This window comes from Triturus cristatus, chromosome 5_2, assembly GCF_964204655.1.
Source record: "Triturus cristatus chromosome 5_2, aTriCri1.1, whole genome shotgun sequence".
NCBI lineage: Eukaryota > Metazoa > Chordata > Amphibia > Caudata > Salamandridae > Triturus > Triturus cristatus.
In genome coordinates, this window is record NC_140588.1 from 576,713,213 (window position 1) to 576,732,105 (window position 18,893).

The window sequence follows — 18,893 nt, forward strand, 5'->3', positions numbered from 1 at the left end:
GCAAAGGCTTGTCCCCAGGCCTCGGGAAAAAATTGAGCAGAGATTCCCGCCTCCGCCTCCGCCTCCGCCTCCTCTTGCCTTCCGAACGGGCTTCCAAACGGGCAATGCCCTGACGGGTCCCCCACGCCCCATCCTGCCCATGCCCACACCCCTGTATATGAGGGTGACCCATGTCCCTCACCCTCCATGCTCGAACGGAAGACACGTGTGTCCTGAGGGGAGCGCCAGACAGGCATTTCTCCGGCCAGGCAGACCCCTGCAGCACCCGTTAGGCTCCAAAGCCTGTACATTCCCAAGATGCCACTGGTCACTATGCAAATCAGACAGCCCTGGCCACACCCTCTCCGCCGCTGGGCTCTGCTGCTTTCGGTACGTGCAGCTCAGCTTTTTCTTACCCTGAACCAGACTTCCGTTTCAGCAAAAAGGTGGGTTGCAGTGGGTCCGGGATGCCATTTGGAGACAAAGCCTGCGGCCCTGTCAAAGATGACTTCCTGCCGCACACCATGTGGTCAGAAGCCTACGAAAAGAAGCGCACCTCGGAATACAGAATCTCACTTCCTCAAGAGCCTTGCACAAGAGATTTTCCTCCCGCCGAGGAAAGCAACTCAAAGGGAACCTTGCGAAAATCAAATTAGGAGCCAGATTGCGGGATGCTAGGCAAACTGTTTGTCAGAAAAGCAAATTCATTTTGAGAAGCCCTGACCTGCGGGAAGGAAAAGCATTCAAGGGCAGAAGAAGGACTGTTCCCTGACCGGGAATCGAACCCGGGCCGCGGCGGTGAGAGCGCCGAATCCTAACCACTAGACCACCAGGGAACCCACAGCCATACAGCAAAAGTTCCTACACTGCTCTCCTAGTGACAAAGCTCATGGGGGCTGAAAGCATATTTTATTCTACAGCGAATATGAATCAGAACTTGAAAAAACACTCATGATTCCACCAGACTGTTTGTCACTTCCAAGCACAGGCCATCCCCTCCCCCGTGCTACTGAACCGACGAATTCCTGTACAATCGGGATCCCCGGGAAATCACAAGAGGGACACCTAGTGGCCGCTGATAGCTCAAAGACAGCTGGTACACCTTCTCACACCTACCTCGTTATTCAGCTTGCTGGAAGAATACATTGCGAATGACCGATTCAAGAGTGCAAGGGAGAAGAGTGCTCCAAAGTAGATGTATACATCGCAGCCGGGTTTTCCAGCAATTTACCTTTCTGATGAGCTGGTACTGCACTTTACGCCCACATAGAGCACCTGACTGGGTGGGGGACTGCGTGCGCATGAAGGTGGCTGAGGGCAATGGGAGCAAAGCAACCTGGGACACAGGGGACCCAGCCCCTTTCCTCTGCTTTCGTCTATAGGTCGGGGTGCCTTTTTAAGGACCTTCGATTAAAAAAAGCTGAGCTGCGTGGACAAATTACACACGTCTACGTCTTAGAGGGATCTTCCCTGACCGGGAATCGAACCCGGGCCGCGGCGGTGAAAGCGCCGAATCCTAGCCACTAGACCACCAGGGAGGAGATGCTCTTGTGAGCCTGCCTTGCTCACTTCCTTATTGTGACTAAGCTAACTCCACTGTATAGATTGCCCATAAAGTACGAGTGGGGAAAAGTTAGGTGTCACACAGTGTGTTTGTCATAAGCAATTACCTTTATCCTCCTGCAAAAGCCTTTTTACTCTGCAATCACCTCTTGCTGGACAGCCTGCGCTGGAGCAGCCAGCATGAAAAGGGAGCTGAGTAAGGCAGGGCCTAGGGTCTCACCAGGGTGGCCGAGTGGTTAAGGCGTTGGACTTAAGATCCAATGGACAGTTGTCCGCATGGGTTCGAGCCCCATCCCTGGTATGGGTTTTCAGCGGGTGTGTAGGAACTTGCAGATGCTTTTTTAAAGCATTTTCCTCTGCCCTCCTCACCCTCCCAGTGCCCTTCCTTAACAGTCCCAATTCACGTCTCAGCTGTGGGGTCTGCTGCTACTCTGCACTTAGCATGGATGCTTCCCAAAGCAATGCAGTGCCACCTACGCAGAGCCCCTGCTTAGAGAAATACACCTCCTATGTCTTTTCCCACTGAAGGGAGCAGGAGGAAGTACTTGCTTCCTGGGGAACATGGGCCTGCCACTGGAATTTGTTAACCCGCCTCTTGCGGATTTCTCCCCTTTCTTTGATTTACACCTGCAGGCTCTCCCTTGCCATCGGAGCAGGATCTGCTGATGCAGGCCCGGCTGGATCAAATGTGCAAAGGCTTGTCCCCAGGCCTCGGGAAAAAATTGAGCAGAGATTCCCGCCTCCGCCTCCTCTTGCCTTCCGAACAGGCTTCCAAACGGGCAATGCCCTGACGGGTCCCCCACGCCCCATCCTGCCCATGCCCACACCCCTGTATATGAGGGTGACCCATGTCCCTCACCCTCCATGCTCGAACGGAAGACACGTGTGTCCTGAGGGGAGCGCCAGACAGGCATTTCTCCGGCCAGGCAGACCCCTGCAGCACCCGTTAGGCTCCAAAGCCTGTACATTCCCAAGATGCCACTGGTCACTATGCAAATCAGACAGCCCTGGCCACACCCTCTCCGCCGCTGGGCTCTGCTGCTTTCGGTACGTGCAGCTCAGCTTTTTCTTACCCTGAACCAGACTTCCGTTTCAGCAAAAAGGTGGGTTGCAGTGGGTCCGGGATGCCATTTGGAGACAAAGCCTGCGGCCCTGTCAAAGATGACTTCCTGCCGCACACCATGTGGTCAGAAGCCTACGAAAAGAAGCGCACCTCGGAATACAGAATCTCACTTCCTCAAGAGCCTTGCACAAGAGATTTTCCTCCCGCCGAGGAAAGCAACTCAAAGGGAACCTTGCGAAAATCAAATTAGGAGCCAGATTGCGGGATGCTAGGCAAACTGTTTGTCAGAAAAGCAAATTCATTTTGAGAAGCCCTGACCTGCGGGAAGGAAAAGCATTCAAGGGCAGAAGAAGGACTGTTCCCTGACCGGGAATCGAACCCGGGCCGCGGCGGTGAGAGCGCCGAATCCTAACCACTAGACCACCAGGGAACCCACAGCCATACAGCAAAAGTTCCTACACTGCTCTCCTAGTGACAAAGCTCATGGGGGCTGAAAGCATATTTTATTCTACAGCGAATATGAATCAGAACTTGAAAAAACACTCATGATTCCACCAGACTGTTTGTCACTTCCAAGCACAGGCCATCCCCTCCCCCGTGCTACTGAACCGACGAATTCCTGTACAATCGGGATCCCCGGGAAATCACAAGAGGGACACCTAGTGGCCGCTGATAGCTCAAAGACAGCTGGTACACCTTCTCACACCTACCTCGTTATTCAGCTTGCTGGAAGAATACATTGCGAATGACCGATTCAAGAGTGCAAGGGAGAAGAGTGCTCCAAAGTAGATGTATACATCGCAGCCGGGTTTTCCAGCAATTTACCTTTCTGATGAGCTGGTACTGCACTTTACGCCCACATAGAGCACCTGACTGGGTGGGGGACTGCGTGCGCATGAAGGTGGCTGAGGGCAATGGGAGCAAAGCAACCTGGGACACAGGGGACCCAGCCCCTTTCCTCTGCTTTCGTCTATAGGTCGGGATGCCTTTTTAAGGACCTTCGATTAAAAAAAGCTGAGCTGCGTGGACAAATTACGCACGTCTACGTCTTAGAGGGATCTTCCCTGACCGGGAATCGAACCCGGGCCGCGGCGGTGAAAGCGCCGAATCCTAGCCACTAGACCACCAGGGAGGAGATGCTCTTGTGAGCCTGCCTTGCTCACTTCCTTATTGTGACTAAGCTAACTCCACTGTATAGATTGCCCATAAAGTACGAATGGGGAAAAGTTAGGTGTCACACAGTGTGTTTGTCATAAGCAATTACCTTTATCCTCCTGCAAAAGCCTTTTTACTCTGCAATCACCTCTTGCTGGACAGCCTGCGCTGGAGCAGCCAGCATGAAAAGGGAGCTGAGTAAGGCAGGACCTAGGGTCTCACCAGGGTGGCCGAGTGGTTAAGGCGTTGGACTTAAGATCCAATGGACAGTTGTCCGCATGGGTTCGAGCCCCATCCCTGGTATGGGTTTTCAGCGGGTGTGTAGGAACTTGCAGATGCTTTTGTAAAGCATTTTCCTCTGCCCTCCTCACCCTCCCAGTGCCCTTCCTTAACAGTCCCAATTCACGTCTCAGCTGTGGGGTCTGCTGCTACTCTGCACTTAGCATGGATGTTTGCCAAAGCAATGCAGTGCCACCTACGCAGAGCCCCTGCTTAGAGAAATACACCTCCTATGTCTTTTCCCACTGAAGGGAGCAGGAGGAAGTACTTGCTTCCTGGGGAACATGGGCCTGCCACTGGAATTTGTTAACCCGCCTCTTGCGGATTTCTCCCCTTTCTTTGATTTACACCTGCAGGCTCTCCCTTGCCATCGGAGCAGGATCTGCTGATGCAGGCCCGGCTGGATCAAATGTGCAAAGGCTTGTCCCCAGGCCTCGGGAAAAAATTGAGCAGAGATTCCCGCCTCCGCCTCCACCTCCTCTTGCCTTCCGAACGGGCTTCCAAACGGGCAATGCCCTGACGGGTCCCCCACGCCCCATCCTGCCCATGCCCACCCCCCTGTATATGAGGGTGACCCATGTCCCTCACCCTCCATGCTCGAACGGAAGACACGTGTGTCCTGAGGGGAGCGCCAGACAGGCATTTCTCCGGCCAGGCAGACCCCTGCAGCACCCGTTAGGCTCCAAAGCCTGTACATTCCCAAGATGCCACTGGTCACTATGCAAATCAGACAGCCCTGGCCACACCCTCTCCGCCGCTGGGCTCTGCTGCTTTCGGTACGTGCAGCTCAGCTTTTTCTTACCCTGAACCAGACTTCCGTTTCAGCAAAAAGGTGGGTTGCAGTGGGTCCGGGATGCCATTTGGAGACAAAGCCTGCGGCCCTGTCAAAGATGACTTCCTGCCGCACACCATGTGGTCAGAAGCCTACGAAAAGAAGCGCACCTCGGAATACAGAATCTCACTTCCTCAAGAGCCTTGCACAAGAGATTTTCCTCCCGCCGAGGAAAGCAACTCAAAGGGAACCTTGCGAAAATCAAATTAGGAGCCAGATTGCGGGATGCTAGGCAAACTGTTTGTCAGAAAAGCAAATTCATTTTGAGAAGCCCTGACCTGCGGGAAGGAAAAGCATTCAAGGGCAGAAGAAGGACTGTTCCCTGACCGGGAATCAAACCCGGGCCGCGGCGGTGAGAGCGCCGAATCCTAACCACTAGACCACCAGGGAACCCACAGCCATACAGCAAAAGTTCCTACACTGCTCTCCTAGTGACAAAGCTCATGGGGGCTGAAAGCATATTTTATTCTACAGCGAATATGAATCAGAACTTGAAAAAACACTCATGATTCCACCAGACTGTTTGTCACTTCCAAGCACAGGCCATCCCCTCCCCCGTGCTACTGAACCGACGAATTCCTGTACAATCGGGATCCCCGGGAAATCACAAGAGGGACACCTAGTGGCCGCTGATAGCTCAAAGACAGCTGGTACACCTTCTCACACCTACCTCGTTATTCAGCTTGCTGGAAGAATACATTGCGAATGACCGATTCAAGAGTGCAAGGGAGAAGAGTGCTCCAAAGTAGATGTATACATCGCAGCCGGGTTTTCCAGCAATTTACCTTTCTGATGAGCTGGTACTGCACTTTACGCCCACATAGAGCACCTGACTGGGTGGGGGACTGCGTGCGCATGAAGGTGGCTGAGGGCAATGGGAGCAAAGCAACCTGGGACACAGGGGACCCAGCCCCTTTCCTCTGCTTTCGTCTATAGGTCGGGGTGCCTTTTTAAGGACCTTCGATTAAAAAAAGCTGAGCTGCGTGGACAAATTACGCACGTCTACGTCTTAGAGGGATCTTCCCTGACCGGGAATCGAACCCGGGCCGCGGCGGTGAAAGCGCCGAATCCTAGCCACTAGACCACCAGGGAGGAGATGCTCTTGTGAGCATGCCTTGCTCACTTCCTTATTGTGACTAAGCTAACTCCACTGTATAGATTGCCCATAAAGTACGAGTGGGGAAAAGTTAGGTGTCACACAGTGTGTTTGTCATAAGCAATTACCTTTATCCTCCTGCAAAAGCCTTTTTACTCTGCAATCACCTCTTGCTGGACAGCCTGCGCTGGAGCAGCCAGCATGAAAAGGGAGCTGAGTAAGGCAGGGCCTAGGGTCTCACCAGGGTGGCCGAGTGGTTAAGGCGTTGGACTTAAGATCCAATGGACAGTTGTCCGCATGGGTTCGAGCCCCATCCCTGGTATGGGTTTTCAGCGGGTGTGTAGGAACTTGCAGATGCTTTTTTAAAGCATTTTCCTCTGCCCTCCTCACCCTCCCAGTGCCCTTCCTTAACAGTCCCAATTCACGTCTCAGCTGTGGGGTCTGCTGCTACTCTGCACTTAGCATGGATGCTTCCCAAAGCAATGCAGTGCCACCTACGCAGAGCCCCTGCTTAGAGAAATACACCTCCTATGTCTTTTCCCACTGAAGGGAGCAGGAGGAAGTACTTGCTTCCTGGGGAACATGGGCCTGCCACTGGAATTTGTTAACCCGCCTCTTGCGGATTTCTCCCCTTTCTTTGATTTACACCTGCAGGCTCTCCCTTGCCATCGGAGCAGGATCTGCTGATGCAGGCCCGGCTGGATCAAATGTGCAAAGGCTTGTCCCCAGGCCTCGGGAAAAAATTGAGCAGAGATTCCCGCCTCCGCCTCCTCTTGCCTTCCGAACAGGCTTCCAAACGGGCAATGCCCTGACGGGTCCCCCACGCCCCATCCTGCCCATGCCCACACCCCTGTATATGAGGGTGACCCATGTCCCTCACCCTCCATGCTCGAACGGAAGACACGTGTGTCCTGAGGGGAGCGCCAGACAGGCATTTCTCCGGCCAGGCAGACCCCTGCAGCACCCGTTAGGCTCCAAAGCCTGTACATTCCCAAGATGCCACTGGTCACTATGCAAATCAGACAGCCCTGGCCACACCCTCTCCGCCGCTGGGCTCTGCTGCTTTCGGTACGTGCAGCTCAGCTTTTTCTTACCCTGAACCAGACTTCCGTTTCAGCAAAAAGGTGGGTTGCAGTGGGTCCGGGATGCCATTTGGAGACAAAGCCTGCGGCCCTGTCAAAGATGACTTCCTGCCGCACACCATGTGGTCAGAAGCCTACGAAAAGAAGCGCACCTCGGAATACAGAATCTCACTTCCTCAAGAGCCTTGCACAAGAGATTTTCCTCCCGCCGAGGAAAGCAACTCAAAGGGAACCTTGCGAAAATCAAATTAGGAGCCAGATTGCGGGATGCTAGGCAAACTGTTTGTCAGAAAAGCAAATTCATTTTGAGAAGCCCTGACCTGCGGGAAGGAAAAGCATTCAAGGGCAGAAGAAGGACTGTTCCCTGACCGGGAATCGAACCCGGGCCGCGGCGGTGAGAGCGCCGAATCCTAACCACTAGACCACCAGGGAACCCACAGCCATACAGCAAAAGTTCCTACACTGCTCTCCTAGTGACAAAGCTCATGGGGGCTGAAAGCATATTTTATTCTACAGCGAATATGAATCAGAACTTGAAAAAACACTCATGATTCCACCAGACTGTTTGTCACTTCCAAGCACAGGCCATCCCCTCCCCCGTGCTACTGAACCGACGAATTCCTGTACAATCGGGATCCCCGGGAAATCACAAGAGGGACACCTAGTGGCCGCTGATAGCTCAAAGACAGCTGGTACACCTTCTCACACCTACCTCGTTATTCAGCTTGCTGGAAGAATACATTGCGAATGACCGATTCAAGAGTGCAAGGGAGAAGAGTGCTCCAAAGTAGATGTATACATCGCAGCCGGGTTTTCCAGCAATTTACCTTTCTGATGAGCTGGTACTGCACTTTACGCCCACATAGAGCACCTGACTGGGTGGGGGACTGCGTGCGCATGAAGGTGGCTGAGGGCAATGGGAGCAAAGCAACCTGGGACACAGGGGACCCAGCCCCTTTCCTCTGCTTTCGTCTATAGGTCGGGATGCCTTTTTAAGGACCTTCGATTAAAAAAAGCTGAGCTGCGTGGACAAATTACGCACGTCTACGTCTTAGAGGGATCTTCCCTGACCGGGAATCGAACCCGGGCCGCGGCGGTGAAAGCGCCGAATCCTAGCCACTAGACCACCAGGGAGGAGATGCTCTTGTGAGCCTGCCTTGCTCACTTCCTTATTGTGACTAAGCTAACTCCACTGTATAGATTGCCCATAAAGTACGAGTGGGGAAAAGTTAGGTGTCACACAGTGTGTTTGTCATAAGCAATTACCTTTATCCTCCTGCAAAAGCCTTTTTACTCTGCAATCACCTCTTGCTGGACAGCCTGCGCTGGAGCAGCCAGCATGAAAAGGGAGCTGAGTAAGGCAGGACCTAGGGTCTCACCAGGGTGGCCGAGTGGTTAAGGCGTTGGACTTAAGATCCAATGGACAGTTGTCCGCATGGGTTCGAGCCCCATCCCTGGTATGGGTTTTCAGCGGGTGTGTAGGAACTTGCAGATGCTTTTGTAAAGCATTTTCCTCTGCCCTCCTCACCCTCCCAGTGCCCTTCCTTAACAGTCCCAATTCACGTCTCAGCTGTGGGGTCTGCTGCTACTCTGCACTTAGCATGGATGTTTGCCAAAGCAATGCAGTGCCACCTACGCAGAGCCCCTGCTTAGAGAAATACACCTCCTATGTCTTTTCCCACTGAAGGGAGCAGGAGGAAGTACTTGCTTCCTGGGGAACATGGGCCTGCCACTGGAATTTGTTAACCCGCCTCTTGCGGATTTCTCCCCTTTCTTTGATTTACACCTGCAGGCTCTCCCTTGCCATCGGAGCAGGATCTGCTGATGCAGGCCCGGCTGGATCAAATGTGCAAAGGCTTGTCCCCAGGCCTCGGGAAAAAATTGAGCAGAGATTCCCGCCTCCGCCTCCACCTCCTCTTGCCTTCCGAACGGGCTTCCAAACGGGCAATGCCCTGACGGGTCCCCCACGCCCCATCCTGCCCATGCCCACACCCCTGTATATGAGGGTGACCCATGTCCCTCACCCTCCATGCTCGAACGGAAGACACGTGTGTCCTGAGGGGAGCGCCAGACAGGCATTTCTCCGGCCAGGCAGACCCCTGCAGCACCCGTTAGGCTCCAAAGCCTGTACATTCCCAAGATGCCACTGGTCACTATGCAAATCAGACAGCCCTGGCCACACCCTCTCCGCCGCTGGGCTCTGCTGCTTTCGGTACGTGCAGCTCAGCTTTTTCTTACCCTGAACCAGACTTCCGTTTCAGCAAAAAGGTGGGTTGCAGTGGGTCCGGGATGCCATTTGGAGACAAAGCCTGCGGCCCTGTCAAAGATGACTTCCTGCCGCACACCATGTGGTCAGAAGCCTACGAAAAGAAGCGCACCTCGGAATACAGAATCTCACTTCCTCAAGAGCCTTGCACAAGAGATTTTCCTCCCGCCGAGGAAAGCAACTCAAAGGGAACCTTGCGAAAATCAAATTAGGAGCCAGATTGCGGGATGCTAGGCAAACTGTTTGTCAGAAAAGCAAATTCATTTTGAGAAGCCCTGACCTGCGGGAAGGAAAAGCATTCAAGGGCAGAAGAAGGACTGTTCCCTGACCGGGAATCAAACCCGGGCCGCGGCGGTGAGAGCGCCGAATCCTAACCACTAGACCACCAGGGAACCCACAGCCATACAGCAAAAGTTCCTACACTGCTCTCCTAGTGACAAAGCTCATGGGGGCTGAAAGCATATTTTATTCTACAGCGAATATGAATCAGAACTTGAAAAAACACTCATGATTCCACCAGACTGTTTGTCACTTCCAAGCACAGGCCATCCCCTCCCCCGTGCTACTGAACCGACGAATTCCTGTACAATCGGGATCCCCGGGAAATCACAAGAGGGACACCTAGTGGCCGCTGATAGCTCAAAGACAGCTGGTACACCTTCTCACACCTACCTCGTTATTCAGCTTGCTGGAAGAATACATTGCGAATGACCGATTCAAGAGTGCAAGGGAGAAGAGTGCTCCAAAGTAGATGTATACATCGCAGCCGGGTTTTCCAGCAATTTACCTTTCTGATGAGCTGGTACTGCACTTTACGCCCACATAGAGCACCTGACTGGGTGGGGGACTGCGTGCGCATGAAGGTGGCTGAGGGCAATGGGAGCAAAGCAACCTGGGACACAGGGGACCCAGCCCCTTTCCTCTGCTTTCGTCTATAGGTCGGGGTGCCTTTTTAAGGACCTTCGATTAAAAAAAGCTGAGCTGCGTGGACAAATTACACACGTCTACGTCTTAGAGGGATCTTCCCTGACCGGGAATCGAACCCGGGCCGCGGCAGTGAAAGCGCCGAATCCTAGCCACTAGACCACCAGGGAGGAGATGCTCTTGTGAGCCTGCCTTGCTCACTTCCTTATTGTGACTAAGCTAACTCCACTGTATAGATTGCCCATAAAGTACGAGTGGGGAAAAGTTAGGTGTCACACAGTGTGTTTGTCATAAGCAATTACCTTTATCCTCCTGCAAAAGCCTTTTTACTCTGCAATCACCTCTTGCTGGACAGCCTGCGCTGGAGCAGCCAGCATGAAAAGGGAGCTGAGTAAGGCAGGGCCTAGGGTCTCACCAGGGTGGCCGAGTGGTTAAGGCGTTGGACTTAAGATCCAATGGACAGTTGTCCGCATGGGTTCGAGCCCCATCCCTGGTATGGGTTTTCAGCGGGTGTGTAGGAACTTGCAGATGCTTTTTTAAAGCATTTTCCTCTGCCCTCCTCACCCTCCCAGTGCCCTTCCTTAACAGTCCCAATTCACGTCTCAGCTGTGGGGTCTGCTGCTACTCTGCACTTAGCATGGATGCTTCCCAAAGCAATGCAGTGCCACCTACGCAGAGCCCCTGCTTAGAGAAATACACCTCCTATGTCTTTTCCCACTGAAGGGAGCAGGAGGAAGTACTTGCTTCCTGGGGAACATGGGCCTGCCACTGGAATTTGTTAACCCGCCTCTTGCGGATTTCTCCCCTTTCTTTGATTTACACCTGCAGGCTCTCCCTTGCCATCGGAGCAGGATCTGCTGATGCAGGCCCGGCTGGATCAAATGTGCAAAGGCTTGTCCCCAGGCCTCGGGAAAAAATTGAGCAGAGATTCCCGCCTCCGCCTCCGCCTCCTCTTGCCTTCCGAACGGGCTTCCAAACGGGCAATGCCCTGACGGGTCCCCCACGCCCCATCCTGCCCATGCCCACACCCCTGTATATGAGGGTGACCCATGTCCCTCACCCTCCATGCTCGAACGGAAGACACGTGTGTCCTGAGGGGAGCGCCAGACAGGCATTTCTCCGGCCAGGCAGACCCCTGCAGCACCCGTTAGGCTCCAAAGCCTGTACATTCCCAAGATGCCACTGGTCACTATGCAAATCAGACAGCCCTGGCCACACCCTCTCCGCCGCTGGGCTCTGCTGCTTTCGGTACGTGCAGCTCAGCTTTTTCTTACCCTGAACCAGACTTCCGTTTCAGCAAAAAGGTGGGTTGCAGTGGGTCCGGGATGCCATTTGGAGACAAAGCCTGCGGCCCTGTCAAAGATGACTTCCTGCCGCACACCATGTGGTCAGAAGCCTACGAAAAGAAGCGCACCTCGGAATACAGAATCTCACTTCCTCAAGAGCCTTGCACAAGAGATTTTCCTCCCGCCGAGGAAAGCAACTCAAAGGGAACCTTGCGAAAATCAAATTAGGAGCCAGATTGCGGGATGCTAGGCAAACTGTTTGTCAGAAAAGCAAATTCATTTTGAGAAGCCCTGACCTGCGGGAAGGAAAAGCATTCAAGGGCAGAAGAAGGACTGTTCCCTGACCGGGAATCGAACCCGGGCCGCGGCGGTGAGAGCGCCGAATCCTAACCACTAGACCACCAGGGAACCCACAGCCATACAGCAAAAGTTCCTACACTGCTCTCCTAGTGACAAAGCTCATGGGGGCTGAAAGCATATTTTATTCTACAGCGAATATGAATCAGAACTTGAAAAAACACTCATGATTCCACCAGACTGTTTGTCACTTCCAAGCACAGGCCATCCCCTCCCCCGTGCTACTGAACCGACGAATTCCTGTACAATCGGGATCCCCGGGAAATCACAAGAGGGACACCTAGTGGCCGCTGATAGCTCAAAGACAGCTGGTACACCTTCTCACACCTACCTCGTTATTCAGCTTGCTGGAAGAATACATTGCGAATGACCGATTCAAGAGTGCAAGGGAGAAGAGTGCTCCAAAGTAGATGTATACATCGCAGCCGGGTTTTCCAGCAATTTACCTTTCTGATGAGCTGGTACTGCACTTTACGCCCACATAGAGCACCTGACTGGGTGGGGGACTGCGTGCGCATGAAGGTGGCTGAGGGCAATGGGAGCAAAGCAACCTGGGACACAGGGGACCCAGCCCCTTTCCTCTGCTTTCGTCTATAGGTCGGGGTGCCTTTTTAAGGACCTTCGATTAAAAAAAGCTGAGCTGCGTGGACAAATTACACACGTCTACGTCTTAGAGGGATCTTCCCTGACCGGGAATCGAACCCGGGCCGCGGCAGTGAAAGCGCCGAATCCTAGCCACTAGACCACCAGGGAGGAGATGCTCTTGTGAGCCTGCCTTGCTCACTTCCTTATTGTGACTAAGCTAACTCCACTGTATAGATTGCCCATAAAGTACGAGTGGGGAAAAGTTAGGTGTCACACAGTGTGTTTGTCATAAGCAATTACCTTTATCCTCCTGCAAAAGCCTTTTTACTCTGCAATCACCTCTTGCTGGACAGCCTGCGCTGGAGCAGCCAGCATGAAAAGGGAGCTGAGTAAGGCAGGGCCTAGGGTCTCACCAGGGTGGCCGAGTGGTTAAGGCGTTGGACTTAAGATCCAATGGACAGTTGTCCGCATGGGTTCGAGCCCCATCCCTGGTATGGGTTTTCAGCGGGTGTGTAGGAACTTGCAGATGCTTTTTTAAAGCATTTTCCTCTGCCCTCCTCACCCTCCCAGTGCCCTTCCTTAACAGTCCCAATTCACGTCTCAGCTGTGGGGTCTGCTGCTACTCTGCACTTAGCATGGATGCTTCCCAAAGCAATGCAGTGCCACCTACGCAGAGCCCCTGCTTAGAGAAATACACCTCCTATGTCTTTTCCCACTGAAGGGAGCAGGAGGAAGTACTTGCTTCCTGGGGAACATGGGCCTGCCACTGGAATTTGTTAACCCGCCTCTTGCGGATTTCTCCCCTTTCTTTGATTTACACCTGCAGGCTCTCCCTTGCCATCGGAGCAGGATCTGCTGATGCAGGCCCGGCTGGATCAAATGTGCAAAGGCTTGTCCCCAGGCCTCGGGAAAAAATTGAGCAGAGATTCCCGCCTCCGCCTCCGCCTCCGCCTCCTCTTGCCTTCCGAACGGGCTTCCAAACGGGCAATGCCCTGACGGGTCCCCCACGCCCCATCCTGCCCATGCCCACACCCCTGTATATGAGGGTGACCCATGTCCCTCACCCTCCATGCTCGAACGGAAGACACGTGTGTCCTGAGGGGAGCGCCAGACAGGCATTTCTCCGGCCAGGCAGACCCCTGCAGCACCCGTTAGGCTCCAAAGCCTGTACATTCCCAAGATGCCACTGGTCACTATGCAAATCAGACAGCCCTGGCCACACCCTCTCCGCCGCTGGGCTCTGCTGCTTTCGGTACGTGCAGCTCAGCTTTTTCTTACCCTGAACCAGACTTCCGTTTCAGCAAAAAGGTGGGTTGCAGTGGGTCCGGGATGCCATTTGGAGACAAAGCCTGCGGCCCTGTCAAAGATGACTTCCTGCCGCACACCATGTGGTCAGAAGCCTACGAAAAGAAGCGCACCTCGGAATACAGAATCTCACTTCCTCAAGAGCCTTGCACAAGAGATTTTCCTCCCGCCGAGGAAAGCAACTCAAAGGGAACCTTGCGAAAATCAAATTAGGAGCCAGATTGCGGGATGCTAGGCAAACTGTTTGTCAGAAAAGCAAATTCATTTTGAGAAGCCCTGACCTGCGGGAAGGAAAAGCATTCAAGGGCAGAAGAAGGACTGTTCCCTGACCGGGAATCGAACCCGGGCCGCGGCGGTGAGAGCGCCGAATCCTAACCACTAGACCACCAGGGAACCCACAGCCATACAGCAAAAGTTCCTACACTGCTCTCCTAGTGACAAAGCTCATGGGGGCTGAAAGCATATTTTATTCTACAGCGAATATGAATCAGAACTTGAAAAAACACTCATGATTCCACCAGACTGTTTGTCACTTCCAAGCACAGGCCATCCCCTCCCCCGTGCTACTGAACCGACGAATTCCTGTACAATCGGGATCCCCGGGAAATCACAAGAGGGACACCTAGTGGCCGCTGATAGCTCAAAGACAGCTGGTACACCTTCTCACACCTACCTCGTTATTCAGCTTGCTGGAAGAATACATTGCGAATGACCGATTCAAGAGTGCAAGGGAGAAGAGTGCTCCAAAGTAGATGTATACATCGCAGCCGGGTTTTCCAGCAATTTACCTTTCTGATGAGCTGGTACTGCACTTTACGCCCACATAGAGCACCTGACTGGGTGGGGGACTGCGTGCGCATGAAGGTGGCTGAGGGCAATGGGAGCAAAGCAACCTGGGACACAGGGGACCCAGCCCCTTTCCTCTGCTTTCGTCTATAGGTCGGGGTGCCTTTTTAAGGACCTTCGATTAAAAAAAGCTGAGCTGCGTGGACAAATTACACACGTCTACGTCTTAGAGGGATCTTCCCTGACCGGGAATCGAACCCGGGCCGCGGCGGTGAAAGCGCCGAATCCTAGCCACTAGACCACCAGGGAGGAGATGCTCTTGTGAGCCTGCCTTGCTCACTTCCTTATTGTGACTAAGCTAACTCCACTGTATAGATTGCCCATAAAGTACGAGTGGGGAAAAGTTAGGTGTCACACAGTGTGTTTGTCATAAGCAATTACCTTTATCCTCCTGCAAAAGCCTTTTTACTCTGCAATCACCTCTTGCTGGACAGCCTGCGCTGGAGCAGCCAGCATGAAAAGGGAGCTGAGTAAGGCAGGGCCTAGGGTCTCACCAGGGTGGCCGAGTGGTTAAGGCGTTGGACTTAAGATCCAATGGACAGTTGTCCGCATGGGTTCGAGCCCCATCCCTGGTATGGGTTTTCAGCGGGTGTGTAGGAACTTGCAGATGCTTTTTTAAAGCATTTTCCTCTGCCCTCCTCACCCTCCCAGTGCCCTTCCTTAACAGTCCCAATTCACGTCTCAGCTGTGGGGTCTGCTGCTACTCTGCACTTAGCATGGATGCTTCCCAAAGCAATGCAGTGCCACCTACGCAGAGCCCCTGCTTAGAGAAATACACCTCCTATGTCTTTTCCCACTGAAGGGAGCAGGAGGAAGTACTTGCTTCCTGGGGAACATGGGCCTGCCACTGGAATTTGTTAACCCGCCTCTTGCGGATTTCTCCCCTTTCTTTGATTTACACCTGCAGGCTCTCCCTTGCCATCGGAGCAGGATCTGCTGATGCAGGCCCGGCTGGATCAAATGTGCAAAGGCTTGTCCCCAGGCCTCGGGAAAAAATTGAGCAGAGATTCCCGCCTCCGCCTCCTCTTGCCTTCCGAACAGGCTTCCAAACGGGCAATGCCCTGACGGGTCCCCCACGCCCCATCCTGCCCATGCCCACACCCCTGTATATGAGGGTGACCCATGTCCCTCACCCTCCATGCTCGAACGGAAGACACGTGTGTCCTGAGGGGAGCGCCAGACAGGCATTTCTCCGGCCAGGCAGACCCCTGCAGCACCCGTTAGGCTCCAAAGCCTGTACATTCCCAAGATGCCACTGGTCACTATGCAAATCAGACAGCCCTGGCCACACCCTCTCCGCCGCTGGGCTCTGCTGCTTTCGGTACGTGCAGCTCAGCTTTTTCTTACCCTGAACCAGACTTCCGTTTCAGCAAAAAGGTGGGTTGCAGTGGGTCCGGGATGCCATTTGGAGACAAAGCCTGCGGCCCTGTCAAAGATGACTTCCTGCCGCACACCATGTGGTCAGAAGCCTACGAAAAGAAGCGCACCTCGGAATACAGAATCTCACTTCCTCAAGAGCCTTGCACAAGAGATTTTCCTCCCGCCGAGGAAAGCAACTCAAAGGGAACCTTGCGAAAATCAAATTAGGAGCCAGATTGCGGGATGCTAGGCAAACTGTTTGTCAGAAAAGCAAATTCATTTTGAGAAGCCCTGACCTGCGGGAAGGAAAAGCATTCAAGGGCAGAAGAAGGACTGTTCCCTGACCGGGAATCGAACCCGGGCCGCGGCGGTGAGAGCGCCGAATCCTAACCACTAGACCACCAGGGAACCCACAGCCATACAGCAAAAGTTCCTACACTGCTCTCCTAGTGACAAAGCTCATGGGGGCTGAAAGCATATTTTATTCTACAGCGAATATGAATCAGAACTTGAAAAAACACTCATGATTCCACCAGACTGTTTGTCACTTCCAAGCACAGGCCATCCCCTCCCCCGTGCTACTGAACCGACGAATTCCTGTACAATCGGGATCCCCGGGAAATCACAAGAGGGACACCTAGTGGCCGCTGATAGCTCAAAGACAGCTGGTACACCTTCTCACACCTACCTCGTTATTCAGCTTGCTGGAAGAATACATTGCGAATGACCGATTCAAGAGTGCAAGGGAGAAGAGTGCTCCAAAGTAGATGTATACATCGCAGCCGGGTTTTCCAGCAATTTACCTTTCTGATGAGCTGGTACTGCACTTTACGCCCACATAGAGCACCTGACTGGGTGGGGGACTGCGTGCGCATGAAGGTGGCTGAGGGCAATGGGAGCAAAGCAACCTGGGACACAGGGGACCCAGCCCCTTTCCTCTGCTTTCGTCTATAGGTCGGGGTGCCTTTTTAAGGACCTTCGATTAAAAAAAGCTGAGCTGCGTGGACAAATTACGCACGTCTACGTCTTAGAGGGATCTTCCCTGACCGGGAATCGAACCCGGGCCGCGGCGGTGAAAGCGCCGAATCCTAGCCACTAGACCACCAGGGAGGAGATGCTCTTGTGAGCCTGCCTTGCTCACTTCCTTATTGTGACTAAGCTAACTCCACTGTATAGATTGCCCATAAAGTACGAGTGGGGAAAAGTTAGGTGTCACACAGTGTGTTTGTCATAAGCAATTACCTTTATCCTCCTGCAAAAGCCTTTTTACTCTGCAATCACCTCTTGCTGGACAGCCTGCGCTGGAGCAGCCAGCATGAAAAGGGAGCTGAGTAAGGCAGGACCTAGGGTCTCACCAGGGTGGCCGAGTGGTTAAGGCGTTGGACTTAAGATCCAATGGACAGTTGTCCGCATGGGTTCGAGCCCCATCCCTGGTATGGGTTTTCAGCGGGTGTGTAGGAACTTGCAGATGCTTTTGTAAAGCATTTTCCTCTGCCCTCCTCACCCTCCCAGTGCCCTTCCTTAACAGTCCCAATTCACGTCTCAGCTGTGGGGTCTGCTGCTACTCTGCACTTAGCATGGATGTTTGCCAAAGCAATGCAGTGCCACCTACGCAGAGCCCCTGCTTAGAGAAATACACCTCCTATGTCTTTTCCCACTGAAGGGAGCAGGAGGAAGTACTTGCTTCCTGGGGAACATGGGCCTGCCACTGGAATTTGTTAACCCGCCTCTTGCGGATTTCTCCCCTTTCTTTGATTTACACCTGCAGGCTCTCCCTTGCCATCGGAGCAGGATCTGCTGATGCAGGCCCGGCTGGATCAAATGTGCAAAGGCTTGTCCCCAGGCCTCGGGAAAAAATTGAGCAGAGATTCCCGCCTCCGCCTCCACCTCCTCTTGCCTTCCGAACGGGCTTCCAAACGGGCAATGCCCTGACGGGTCCCCCACGCCCCATCCTGCCCATGCCCACACCCCTGTATATGAGGGTGACCCATGTCCCTCACCCTCCATGCTCGAACGGAAGACACGTGTGTCCTGAGGGGAGCGCCAGACAGGCATTTCTCCGGCCAGGCAGACCCCTGCAGCACCCGTTAGGCTCCAAAGCCTGTACATTCCCAAGATGCCACTGGTCACTATGCAAATCAGACAGCCCTGGCCACACCCTCTCCGCCGCTGGGCTCTGCTGCTTTCGGTACGTGCAGCTCAGCTTTTTCTTACCCTGAACCAGACTTCCGTTTCAGCAAAAAGGTGGGTTGCAGTGGGTCCGGGATGCCATTTGGAGACAAAGCCTGCGGCCCTGTCAAAGATGACTTCCTGCCGCACACCATGTGGTCAGAAGCCTACGAAAAGAAGCGCACCTCGGAATACAGAATCTCACTTCCTCAAGAGCCTTGCACAAGAGATTTTCCTCCCGCCGAGGAAAGCAACTCAAAGGGAACCTTGCGAAAATCAAATTAGGAGCCAGATTGCGGGATGCTAGGCAAACTGTTTGTCAGAAAAGCAAATTCATTTTGAGAAGCCCTGACCTGCGGGAAGGAAAAGCATTCAAGGGCAGAAGAAGGACTGTTCCCTGACCGGGAATCGAACCCGGGCCGCGGCGGTGAGAGCGCCGAATCCTAACCACTAGACCACCAGGGAACCCACAGCCATACAGCAAAAGTTCCTACACTGCTCTCCTAGTGACAAAGCTCATGGGGGCTGAAAGCATATTTTATTCTACAGCGAATATGAATCAGAACTTGAAAAAACACTCATGATTCCACCAGACTGTTTGTCACTTCCAAGCACAGGCCATCCCCTCCCCCGTGCTACTGAACCGACGAATTCCTGTACAATCGGGATCCCCGGGAAATCACAAGAGGGACACCTAGTGGCCGCTGATAGCTCAAAGACAGCTGGTACACCTTCTCACACCTACCT

The 18,893-nt window shown here is 53.5% G+C and overlaps 15 non-coding genes across 15 annotated transcripts; 8 read left to right on the forward strand and 7 right to left on the reverse strand.

Moving 5' to 3' along the window:
* Positions 1–743: 743 nt before the first annotated feature.
* Positions 744–815, reverse strand: TRNAE-CUC (transfer RNA glutamic acid (anticodon CUC)). The gene has a single exon. It is a non-coding gene; the product is annotated as a tRNA-Glu (tRNA).
* A 945-nt stretch (positions 816–1,760) lies between these two features.
* On the forward strand, positions 1,761–1,843 carry TRNAL-UAA (transfer RNA leucine (anticodon UAA)). The gene has a single exon. It is a non-coding gene; the product is annotated as a tRNA-Leu (tRNA).
* Positions 1,844–2,963: 1,120 nt separating this feature from the next.
* TRNAE-CUC (transfer RNA glutamic acid (anticodon CUC)) lies at positions 2,964–3,035 on the reverse strand. The gene has a single exon. It is a non-coding gene; the product is annotated as a tRNA-Glu (tRNA).
* Positions 3,036–3,980: 945 nt separating this feature from the next.
* On the forward strand, positions 3,981–4,063 carry TRNAL-UAA (transfer RNA leucine (anticodon UAA)). The gene has a single exon. It is a non-coding gene; the product is annotated as a tRNA-Leu (tRNA).
* A 2,143-nt stretch (positions 4,064–6,206) lies between these two features.
* On the forward strand, positions 6,207–6,289 carry TRNAL-UAA (transfer RNA leucine (anticodon UAA)). Its single transcript has one exon. It is a non-coding gene; the product is annotated as a tRNA-Leu (tRNA).
* Positions 6,290–7,409: 1,120 nt separating this feature from the next.
* TRNAE-CUC (transfer RNA glutamic acid (anticodon CUC)) lies at positions 7,410–7,481 on the reverse strand. The gene has a single exon. It is a non-coding gene; the product is annotated as a tRNA-Glu (tRNA).
* A 945-nt stretch (positions 7,482–8,426) lies between these two features.
* Positions 8,427–8,509, forward strand: TRNAL-UAA (transfer RNA leucine (anticodon UAA)). The gene has a single exon. It is a non-coding gene; the product is annotated as a tRNA-Leu (tRNA).
* Positions 8,510–10,652: 2,143 nt separating this feature from the next.
* On the forward strand, positions 10,653–10,735 carry TRNAL-UAA (transfer RNA leucine (anticodon UAA)). The gene has a single exon. It is a non-coding gene; the product is annotated as a tRNA-Leu (tRNA).
* A 1,126-nt stretch (positions 10,736–11,861) lies between these two features.
* TRNAE-CUC (transfer RNA glutamic acid (anticodon CUC)) lies at positions 11,862–11,933 on the reverse strand. The gene has a single exon. It is a non-coding gene; the product is annotated as a tRNA-Glu (tRNA).
* A 945-nt stretch (positions 11,934–12,878) lies between these two features.
* Positions 12,879–12,961, forward strand: TRNAL-UAA (transfer RNA leucine (anticodon UAA)). Its single transcript has one exon. It is a non-coding gene; the product is annotated as a tRNA-Leu (tRNA).
* Positions 12,962–14,093: 1,132 nt separating this feature from the next.
* On the reverse strand, positions 14,094–14,165 carry TRNAE-CUC (transfer RNA glutamic acid (anticodon CUC)). Its single transcript has one exon. It is a non-coding gene; the product is annotated as a tRNA-Glu (tRNA).
* Positions 14,166–15,110: 945 nt separating this feature from the next.
* On the forward strand, positions 15,111–15,193 carry TRNAL-UAA (transfer RNA leucine (anticodon UAA)). Its single transcript has one exon. It is a non-coding gene; the product is annotated as a tRNA-Leu (tRNA).
* Positions 15,194–16,313: 1,120 nt separating this feature from the next.
* On the reverse strand, positions 16,314–16,385 carry TRNAE-CUC (transfer RNA glutamic acid (anticodon CUC)). The gene has a single exon. It is a non-coding gene; the product is annotated as a tRNA-Glu (tRNA).
* A 945-nt stretch (positions 16,386–17,330) lies between these two features.
* Positions 17,331–17,413, forward strand: TRNAL-UAA (transfer RNA leucine (anticodon UAA)). The gene has a single exon. It is a non-coding gene; the product is annotated as a tRNA-Leu (tRNA).
* Positions 17,414–18,539: 1,126 nt separating this feature from the next.
* On the reverse strand, positions 18,540–18,611 carry TRNAE-CUC (transfer RNA glutamic acid (anticodon CUC)). The gene has a single exon. It is a non-coding gene; the product is annotated as a tRNA-Glu (tRNA).
* Between the last annotated feature and the right edge of the window lie 282 nt (positions 18,612–18,893).